General features: G+C 37.4%; 1 pseudogene; it reads left to right on the top strand.

The window, feature by feature from the left end:
- Window positions 1–628: 628 nt before the first annotated feature.
- On the top strand, window positions 629–2,052 carry LOC140500493 (L-lactate dehydrogenase A chain pseudogene; annotated as a pseudogene).
- The last annotated feature ends 8,256 nt before the right edge of the window (window positions 2,053–10,308 follow it).

The raw sequence follows: 10,308 nt of genomic DNA on the forward strand, positions 1-10,308 counted from the left end.
TGTCTGGGTAATTAATCATTTTATTAATCATGCTAGCAATAATACAAGGAGTGAGTGGCACTTTTAAATTCCAAATACCCCTCATGGAACTCACTCAAAGCTTATATGTCCTTGAAAGAATGGGTATTCCTGAGAGTGACAATCGATTTTGATTGGTTAATAATTAATGAGAAGAATGAATGTTATGAGAAATGGGCTTATTCTAATCAGGCTCTGGGAGATGTAACTCTGATCACTCAGTCTTGGTCAAAGAGATTTATCTATTCTGAGTAAAACACAATGGACTGGAATCCATGAATTCACCTAAACTCAAACTTCTTTACCTTTTGAACAGATCTCAGTTTTCCCTTTCACTGTCAGCCCTGGACTTCAAAGGTTGCCTGAATTACCTGCAGAGGCTGATTTCTGAATGAAGAAGTAGAAAAGGGGGAAAATATTGGTCCTAATTCAATAATTGGTTATTAATATAAGAGAGAAAAAATCATTGCTCTCACTAGAATTCTACTGTCTTTGAGTCCAGGACACACACTTGTACTTTAGAGAACAGAAGCTTACATGTTAGAGAATGCTGTATTTATATATATAAGGTTAAATTCTAAATTCCTTGAGGGCAGAGTCTGTCTTTCTTTTTCCTTGTGTTTGTGTTCCCAGTGTTTAGCATAATGCTAAATAAGTGCACCTGCTAAGAAAATGTATTAAGACAATGAAACATCTGATAAGGGGAATGGGTCTTCTGAGAGTAGCTATCTGTCCCTGTCTTACTTCCCAGAGCCAAGAGCAATACAGGGAGGGTCACAGAGGTTAAGAAGTAGGATCCAATGGTTCTTAAGAAAGTACATTAGAAATATCAGTGTGAGCTTGGGAGCAGCAACCTCTCATCTGTCTCAGAACTTTCGCAGCCTGACCAGCTATCCCCCCAGCTACCTTCCAAAATGACATCAACTGTCAAGGATCAGCTTATCTTGAATGTCCTAAAGGAGGACCAGGTTCCCCAGAACAAGATCACTGTTGTTGGGGTTGGTGCAGTAGGCATGGCATGTACCATTAGTGTCTTAACAAAGGAATTGGCTGATGAACTTGCCCTAGTTGATGTAATAGAAGACAAACTAAAGGGAGAGATGATGGATCTCCAGCATGGCAGCCTTTTCCTCAAAACGCCAAAGATTGTTTCTGACAAAGACTACAGTGTGACTGCAAACTCAAAGCTGGTCATTGCTATGGCTGGGGCACGTCAACAAGAGGGAGAAAGCCATCTTAATTTGGTCCAGCATAATGTGAATATCTTTAAATTCATCATTCCTAATATTGTTAAATACAGCCCTAATTGCAAGCTGCTTATTGTTTCCAATCCAGTGGATATTTTGACATATGTGGCCTGGAAGCTAAGTGGCTTTCCTAAAAACTGTGTTATTGGAAGTGGTTGCAATCTGGATTCTGCCCGTTTCCATTACCTAATGGGGGAGAGACTTGGTGTCCATTCTTTAAGTTGTCATGGATGGGTCCTTGGGGAACATGGAGACTCCAGTGTGCCTGTGTGGAGCGGTGTGAATCTTGCTGGTGTGTCTCTAAAGAACCTTCATCCTTCTTTGGGAACTGATGCTGATGCAGAAAATTGGAAAGATGTTCATAAACAGGTGGTTGAAAGTGCTTATGAGATAATCAAACTGAAGGGCTATGCTTCCTGGGCCATTGGTTTGTCTGTGGCAGATCTGGCAGAAAGCATTATGAAGAATCTTAGGAGAGTGCATCAATTTCCACCATGATTAAGGGCCTATATGGCATTAAAGAGGATGTCTTCCTTAGTGTCCCATGTGTCTTGGGGCAAAATGGCATTTCAGATGTGGTGAAGGTCAACCTGAATCCGGAGGAGGAAAGCCGTTTAAAGAAGAGCGCAGATACTCTTTGGGGAATCCAGAAGGAGCTGCAATTTTAAAGCCTTTGAATGTGCTGCCATAAAGAGAACAGGACAGGGGTTGAGGGGTTATGTATGATCTGCTTCTCAGATAGACCAAATCCTTCCTCTGATTAACAACTAAACACCAGAAGTGTAAAACCTGTTAACACACTCTAGTTTCTTCCTAAAATTAGAAATGGGGAATAGAACCCTGTTGTAGTTTGCATATGATGCTGAATATGACCTGTATAGTCTCAGTGGTTGGCATCAAGCACAGCCAGTGCCCCACAGGTATATAAACTACCTGCTTTGTATGTAGGTGCTACAGGTTCCCTGAGGTCCAGAAGACAACACTCCTGGATACAAAACACCATACAGTAGTAATTCTTTAGTGATGCATTGATTACCTTTGTGCTTCCCCTCCATTAGGGCACTACAGCATGGCCCCCATGAATCACCTTTCTAGAGGACCTAATTTTGTCTTCCTATATATGTATATGTATATATATATATATCAATAGCTGTAAATTTCCATATCATATAAAAAGATCTGTATGTGTACAACAACACAACCAATTCCTCAAGTGTCATACTAACCCTAAATACTGAATAAACAACAAATAACTGATCAAAAAAAAAATATCAGAAAACTTGGGTTCTTACTACCACATACCTATGCATTCTGGGCATATCAGAACCTTTATGGGCCTCAGTTTCTACATTCATAAAATAAGGTTAAACTAGATTATCTCCAAGATCCTTTCCAGTTCTAAATCAATGATCCCAATTATATTCATCAAAGACTTCTCAGTAATTTAAATCCCAGAGACTGTTCCTCAAGTCCCTCTGTTAAATTCCTCCTAAACAGTCCTACTCTAATGCTTTATCTACCTAAGAGTGACCTTATAGTTTTGAAAGTTATGCCAGCAGAAAATAACCCCCAGCAGATTGTACCAAATTTTCTTTAAAAAGCATGGCTTGGTGAAAAATAATTACATCTGGTCTAAGAACTAGCCAAGCTCAGTTCATGAAGGCTCATCACCTTGCTTGAATACAGGGGGAAAGCTTCCACAACAGAAATTCTCAAAAACTATGTGCTAGGTATAAATGTTTCGAAATCTTTATCCGTGGGTGGAATATCCATACAAATATTCGCAAAGAATACAAAAGTGGGAGTTATAGCTCGCATATTGGACAACATTGTCAGGATCTCAAAAAGACCTTGACAGACTAGAACACTGGACTAAATTGATTAAGGTGAAATGCAGTAGGGACAAAGTACAACATGAAGGAAATATGGCTATAGGGCTATTTTCCTGCAAAAGATTTGGTAGGATTAATAGACCAGAAACTCAAGATGAATCAATAGTGTGATATGGAAGCCAAATGAGCTAATACAACTTGGGTTATATTACAAAAGAAACAGTATTCAGGACTAAGGAGGTAATAGTTCCAATGTTCTCTGCTCTATCAGACAGCCTCTAAAATATTGTATTTAGTTCAAACACCACATTTTACAAATGACATTAACAAGCTACATTAACAAGAACATTCAGAAGATAATAACTGGAATTGTAAAAGGCCTTGAGATCATACCTTATGAGAATCATATGAAAGAATAGGATGATTTAGCCTGGGCAAGAAAAGGGTAGTCAAATGGAAAAGGGATTGGATGAGATGAGTTGAAAAACTACTCCTGTCCTCAAGAAATTTATATTCAACTAAAGTACTAGGTGATCTCTGAGGTCCCACCTAATCTTAAGATTTCACAACTCTACATGACCCCGCAGTGAGATAATAAATCTTTGAAGTCTTCACACATTCATCATTTTAGCTACCACAACATAGTAATCACTCAAATTGGGTTTGTTATACCCTATGATTCTTAGGTCTTCTTCATATAAAATGACTTCTAAAAAACCTGTCCCTCTCCCTAAATGTGCAGTTTATTGGTTGCATCCAAGTACAGAGCTTTACAGATATGCTTATTATAATTCATTTTGTCTGTCTCAGCTCACTATTCTAGCCTGTTCAGATCCCTTCTGAATCTTGACTCTGTCATGCAAAGTATTAACTATCCCTTCTGGCTTCCTCTCATCTACAAATCTGATCAAAAATACTCTCTCTGCTTCCATTATGTCATTGATAAAGATGCTGAACAGAACAAAGTCAAAAACAAATCCCTGGGGCTTCCAAGAGACCTCCCTCTTGTACTTGACTTACTTTAAATACTTTTAATACCTCCATGATCTCATCAGTTAGTACAAATCACAACTCATCCATGACTTCTCATCACATACAATTCTTGACTATGATCTCTTATAAATCTCTTATAATTGATCTACCCAGTGCATTGGAGTGCATTTTGTATGTGTGTATAAAATGTATGTGCATATATATAGTATGTATATACATATGTATATAGTATATATATATATACAAACATATGTGTGTATATATATTATATATATATATATGTATCAGATAGCAGCATTACTAAGAATCGGTGAGAAAATGATGACAGAAAAGAAAAGAAAGGGAGGGAGAGAGGAAGAGGGAGTCAGTTAATCAATAAACATTTATTAAGAACCTACTATGTGACAGGCACTATGCTAAGCCCTGAGGATATAAAGAAAAAGTAAGCTACAGTCTAATGGAGGGAGACAGCATGCAAATAACAGGTTACAAACAAGCTATATACAGTAGAGGTTGGAGATAACAGAGGGAAGGAACTAGAATTTAAAAAGTTTAGGAGAGACTTCCTATAGAAAATAAGACTTCAGTGAAAGGAAAGGGAAAGAGGAGGAGGAGGCAAAGGAGGAGGAGGAAGAAGAGAAAGAGAAGGAGGAGAAGAATACTCTTGGATAGAAAAGAGAAGGAAGAGGGGGGAACCTACTTATTTATATAACCTGAGAATCATAAGAGAAGAATAAACAAGGGTGAAGGTGTTGGTTGGCAAAGTGGAGAACCTTATGAACTTCATTCTTATTTGATCTGGAGAAGGGAAAGTTGGCAAGGGAGGACCAAAGGCTATATATAGTTCAGAAATGCAATAAAATCAATAGAGATTTATGATAGTGGGCTGAATTAGATAGGGAATCATCACAAACAAAATAAACTTCATCAAGAGAAGGATGATTACAAAAAGCAAGGAGAGGGAAAACTAGCAAAATCTAGTGATCTCTCTCTGGGCTAGGGAAGGTTGAAGAGGGAAGATGATCAGGAATAGGCAATTCCATCTTCAAATAACTAGTCCTGAATTCATCACATTTTCCCTTCTTTGTTTATTTTTTTCCTTTTGGGAAGACATTGGTAGTAACCATAACTATAAATATGAATGGGATGAATTACCACATAAAATGTAAGAAGGTAATGGAATGGATCATAAAATGAAATTCAACAATTTGTTGTTTGTAAGAAATACACTTAAAGAATAAAGATTAATACTATGAATACAATGAAACATATTGTGCCATAAGAAATGATAAATATGAAGAATTCAACAAAATTGGGAAAATTTGTATGAAACAATGCAAAGAAAGGTAAGCATAGTAAGAAAAATGATGTCCATAATGACCCTAATAATATAAAAGAAAATAATGAAAGACAGCAGAACTTTGATCAATTCAGTGACCAATAATGACTTCAGGAAATTGATGGCCAACTATGCTTCTAGCCTCTCAGAAGAGATGTGGTGTACTACACATGCAAGAATATATCATATGTTCCAAGACATTATCAATTTATTTTGCTTTTTATGCTTTGCAAAGTAGAATTATATTTGGGATTGAAAAGTGGGAGTCATTGGAAAAAATATAGAAAAAGTATAAATGAAATATTTATATTATTCCCAAAACTTATATGATAGCAGTGAAGCAGACTGCCCATCTATCTATTGATCTTTTTTTATGATAAACCTACCTGCTTTTACAGTGCTACACTTTTTTGTATTATACGTTCAGACAACTTTTTGTTCATAAGCCATATTGGTAAAGTACTGAAGTCCACTTATACTGACTACATATTTCTCCATTACCCTTTGTAAACATAACTACGCTTTTTTAAAGATTGTGTTGGTACCTGATTCTGATACACTGGTCATCACTGAAAGAATACTAGTATAAAAAAAAGATAAAATTTTGTGTCTCTAAGTAGCTAGAAATTATTCAAATTGCTTCATTATTTTCCACATGCTGTCCAATGTCCTTTATTCTTCCCATTCAGTTATGGGCCAGATCACTTTTCCCATCTTCAGTATCTTTTGAAGCTGTATTGACAGACTTCCAGAAGGGGCTACTTGTCATAAATTGTCATATCTACATGTCATAAATTGGACAATAGAAATCCATCATCCTTTTGGTAACATAGACAGACAGGAGAAAGACTTGGCTGCAAAGCTAAAGAGTTTAAATTCTATTTTGTGGATGGTGAAAAGATCAAAATTAATATTACCATTACTTTTTACTGTATTGATTTCTACTGTATTGATTCTACAACGTATCTGATTTTCTGCTGTATTAATCTTATAACTGAGTCTGCATTTGCCTGAGGCCACCTTTCTATGTCCTTGGGATATAGAGTTCCTTTAAAATCACAAGTTAATGGTACCATCTCCAAAAGATTTGCCATCTGTCCTTGCCTGTCCTTGTGCAGTTAGGGGAGTTTTTATCTCTTCTAAGGAGACAGCAAATCTGATAGTTTTGATCCCCTAGCAAAGATTAGAAGATGCAGAAGAGTCGCATAAAACTGGCATTTCTTAATCATTGGAAAGGGGTGGTTACTAGACCCATGTGGATGCTAGCCCACTTTCCCTTGATGTAACCAATCATGTCCTCAGCCCCATAATGCTGTCTACCCTGTAACCAAAACTATTCTCTTCCCCCCTTCCCTACTCTGTACTTCCCAAAACTTTACGAAGACTAGTGAGCCCTATCTCCAGATCTTTGGTTACTGAGAGGTCATTATATTGTTAATGTATTTTTAATGGAATTAATTTATTTTTAATGGAATAGGAAGATCTTTCCCATCCATTAATAGGTCTATGTGACCTGATTAAGTTACATGGAAGCCTATGTCACATGAGTTTGAGTCACATGAAGCCTATGGTGGAAGAAGCTTGCTGAAAGGGTAGAACAGGAAGAGGCAGAACTGGAGCAGAGCTGAAAAGGACAGAGAAAGTAGGCAGCTGGCTGTGAGTGAGAGAAGGACATATTGCTTAAGGGAGCCTGTCTGTGGAAAGGCCTATAATGCGTATAGGTTACTATGGTTACCTATATTTGGTTACTATGATGGATTTCTCTGTTGCTACGGTGGATTTGGTTTTCTGGTGTTGGTGTCAACTTTCTGGTATTTGAATAAATGTCTTGGTTCTGTCTTCCATGTGGAGAGTCTGTTATACTTTGTAATTCAGAATTGTGCTGGCATATTCATAGCCACTGGAGACACTGTGAATATTGCTTTGATGATACAGCCACAGATCCAATTTATTGATTACTGCTAGGCTAATTAATAAATTGATCATGTTCAGACCATTGTCTCTCAGTTTATCTTAATTTTCAAATTTAACAATGGGCACTAATGCGCAAGTGTCTTACCAAATGGTGATTCTATAGGAGCCCATTGAATTATTTTTAAAAAAAGATTTACACAATAATAATCATAATAACATCTCATATTTATAAGTGCTTTAAAGTATATGAAGTATTTTACATATGTTATCTCATTTGGTCCTCACAGATTACTGCAAATCATTCAAGAAATCAGCTTCAGGATAAAAGTTTATAATCTATAAAATGACTCTGGGAAAATCAGCATGGCCTAAAAACATAACTGTATAGCAAGTGTCTAATTCTAAAATTCTGATGACCCTTTCAAGTCTCTAAGAGAGAGGAGAAAAAGGATTCTGGGCAACCAAACAGGAGGCTATAACAATAGTTTAGGAAGAAATGATAATGCTCTGAAATGGCTTGGTAGCCATTTGAATGAACAAAAGGGGGAAGAAGTAAGATGTGCGTTAGAGGTAAAGTCTATGAGACATCAACTGATGAGATAGATATAGGGAGTGAGAGAGAGAAAGTGAAGAATCAGTAATGACTTCAATGCTGCAATCCTAGGTAACTAGAAGGATGGTGGTGCCCTTCACAGAAGAAGGGAACGTAGGAAGAGGGATGCAGCTACAGGTAAAGATAATGAGTTTCTCATCTATCTCATCCTCAGTTTTCTCCTCTATCACATAAAAGGCTTGGACTAGATGATCTTGAATATTTATACTTTGGAGGTCTGTTGGTCACTGCAGCTCTTTTAGAGAGTGTTTTTAATTCTTCAAAACTGTTACCTCACAATTTACCTTCTCTGTCATCTTCCAGGTGAAAGACACAGGAGATGAAGAAGACTAGAAATGGACCTGCTATCACAGGTTCTTCAATCTGCTTTTGTAAAAGGAAAGGCAACTTTTGAGGGATCAACAATCACTTTAATAAAGCATATATATCATTCACTTAGTTCAGGGGAAAAAGTCAGCACCCTGAACTTCAGAAAAAATACAAAGAAATAATAATCAACAAACAGGACTTCTAGCTACCTGACCATAGCAATATATCTGACCATAGAGGCTGCCCAGAGTCTCATCTGCCCAAATACTCCCGATGAGTAAACCCCAAAGTAAAATCTCACCTCAGAGTATTTATACATTTTCAGAGCCAAAGGGCATCAAAACTCTTTAGAACCAGTGCATTAGAAATTAACAAAAAGTGTGTGCCTCCCCTAAGCAAGCTTTTCTGAAAGCATGGGCCCATTAATGGGTGAGGAAGATCTTTAACTCTCTGATTAGCATTACAATTGGTCACTAAAGAAACCATACTTTCAGAGCTTTAGAGTCATTCCTAGGGGATCATTCTGGGGCATCAAGAAGGTATACATGTTTTTAAGGTTTATTTTCCTTTGTGTGTATTATTGTCAGTGAAGATGTTTGGAGTTGCTTACTTCTCAAGGAAACCTCCAACCTGTTCAGTCATAGTTCTGTTGCCGAGGCAGATAAGAAAATCTTTTTCCCTCCCTCATTAGACTCACTCCTGGCCTGCCTCATTTCAATTTATTTTCCCTGTTTGTTTCAGTGAAGCCACAGCAGAGAGGCTGCCTATAACAGCATGGGGTCCCTCTGGCTGGCCCCTTTCCAAACAGTGCAGAGGAAAATGCCATTAGCTTGGAATAAACAGCACAGAAAGGTAGGACATGTTGCTTTCTGACTTGAGGCTAAAAATATGGAACAGAGGAGCTGCAGTAAGAAAGAGGGAAGCTGGCTGTTTCTGGGTTTTCTTAAAGAGGAATTACATCAAAAGTTAAGAGAGATAGAGCTGAAGAGAAAGATTATTTCAAGTATATTCCCTATTGTAGATTATAGTGAATACGTGGGTGGACATGGACATAGGAATGAGGTAATAGCAAGATAGAAAAGATGATTCAAGTATCTTTTGAAATTAACTGAAAACAAGGGTTAAAAGATTTATCCAAAGAAAAGAATGGCAATTTAAATACAATTATGGATTAATTTTGTTCCTGCTGCTCCTTCATATCAGGCTTTGTCTACATGCATGCAGAGAGAATGACTCCAAGTAGTAAGTAGTAGACAAACCAATGCATGCAGTACATTTCCAAGATGGAGAGCTGAACAGACTACACCATTAGATCTCCGTAAATGTCCCCACTGCAATCACAACAAGCTAGGTTCTATAAACCTATGGAATCAGGAAGGCAGCAGCTTTTGCCAAGGGACACAAGCCATTTTCCCACTCCGAAACTGCTTGTAGACAAAAGCAGAAAGTCAGAACCTTTAGGCCAGTTTTTGTAGACTAGCCCGTTATGTTGAAGTTACAGAATATCTGTCTACAGAAGAGAAAGAGCATCTTGGCTCTGTCACTCATTAACTGTACAACCCCAGGCAAGCCTCTTGATGTATTTAAGTCCTAGTTATCTCATCTCTAAAATGGCAATAGTAGTACTTGTACCACTTACCTCCAGAAGTTGTGGGTTGCTTTTGCTTTGTTCTGAGAGGGAAGTGTTTTGCAAACCTGAAAGTACAATAGAAAAGGTGGATATTATTATCTATGATATGCTTGTACTGTTTACCTCCGTATTGCTACAGAAATTAATTGAAAAAAAAGAAAAAATACTCAATTTGGAGTCAAAAGACCTGGGTTCAATTCCTGACTGTTATTTACTGACTGAATCTTGGGTAAATCTTCTCTGGGCCTCTGGTTATTCATCCGTAAAATAATACTAATAACAATGGACATTTATATAGAACTTTCTCATTTCAAAAGCAGATTACATGCGTTATTTGATCTTTGCAACCCTATAAGACAAGGGTCTTTAATCTTGGTTGTGTCCGGGATCCCCTTTGGAAATCTGAGGAAGTC

The sequence above is a fragment of the Notamacropus eugenii genome, chromosome 4 (genome assembly GCF_028372415.1).
Source record: "Notamacropus eugenii isolate mMacEug1 chromosome 4, mMacEug1.pri_v2, whole genome shotgun sequence".
NCBI classification, from domain to species: domain Eukaryota; kingdom Metazoa; phylum Chordata; class Mammalia; order Diprotodontia; family Macropodidae; genus Notamacropus; species Notamacropus eugenii.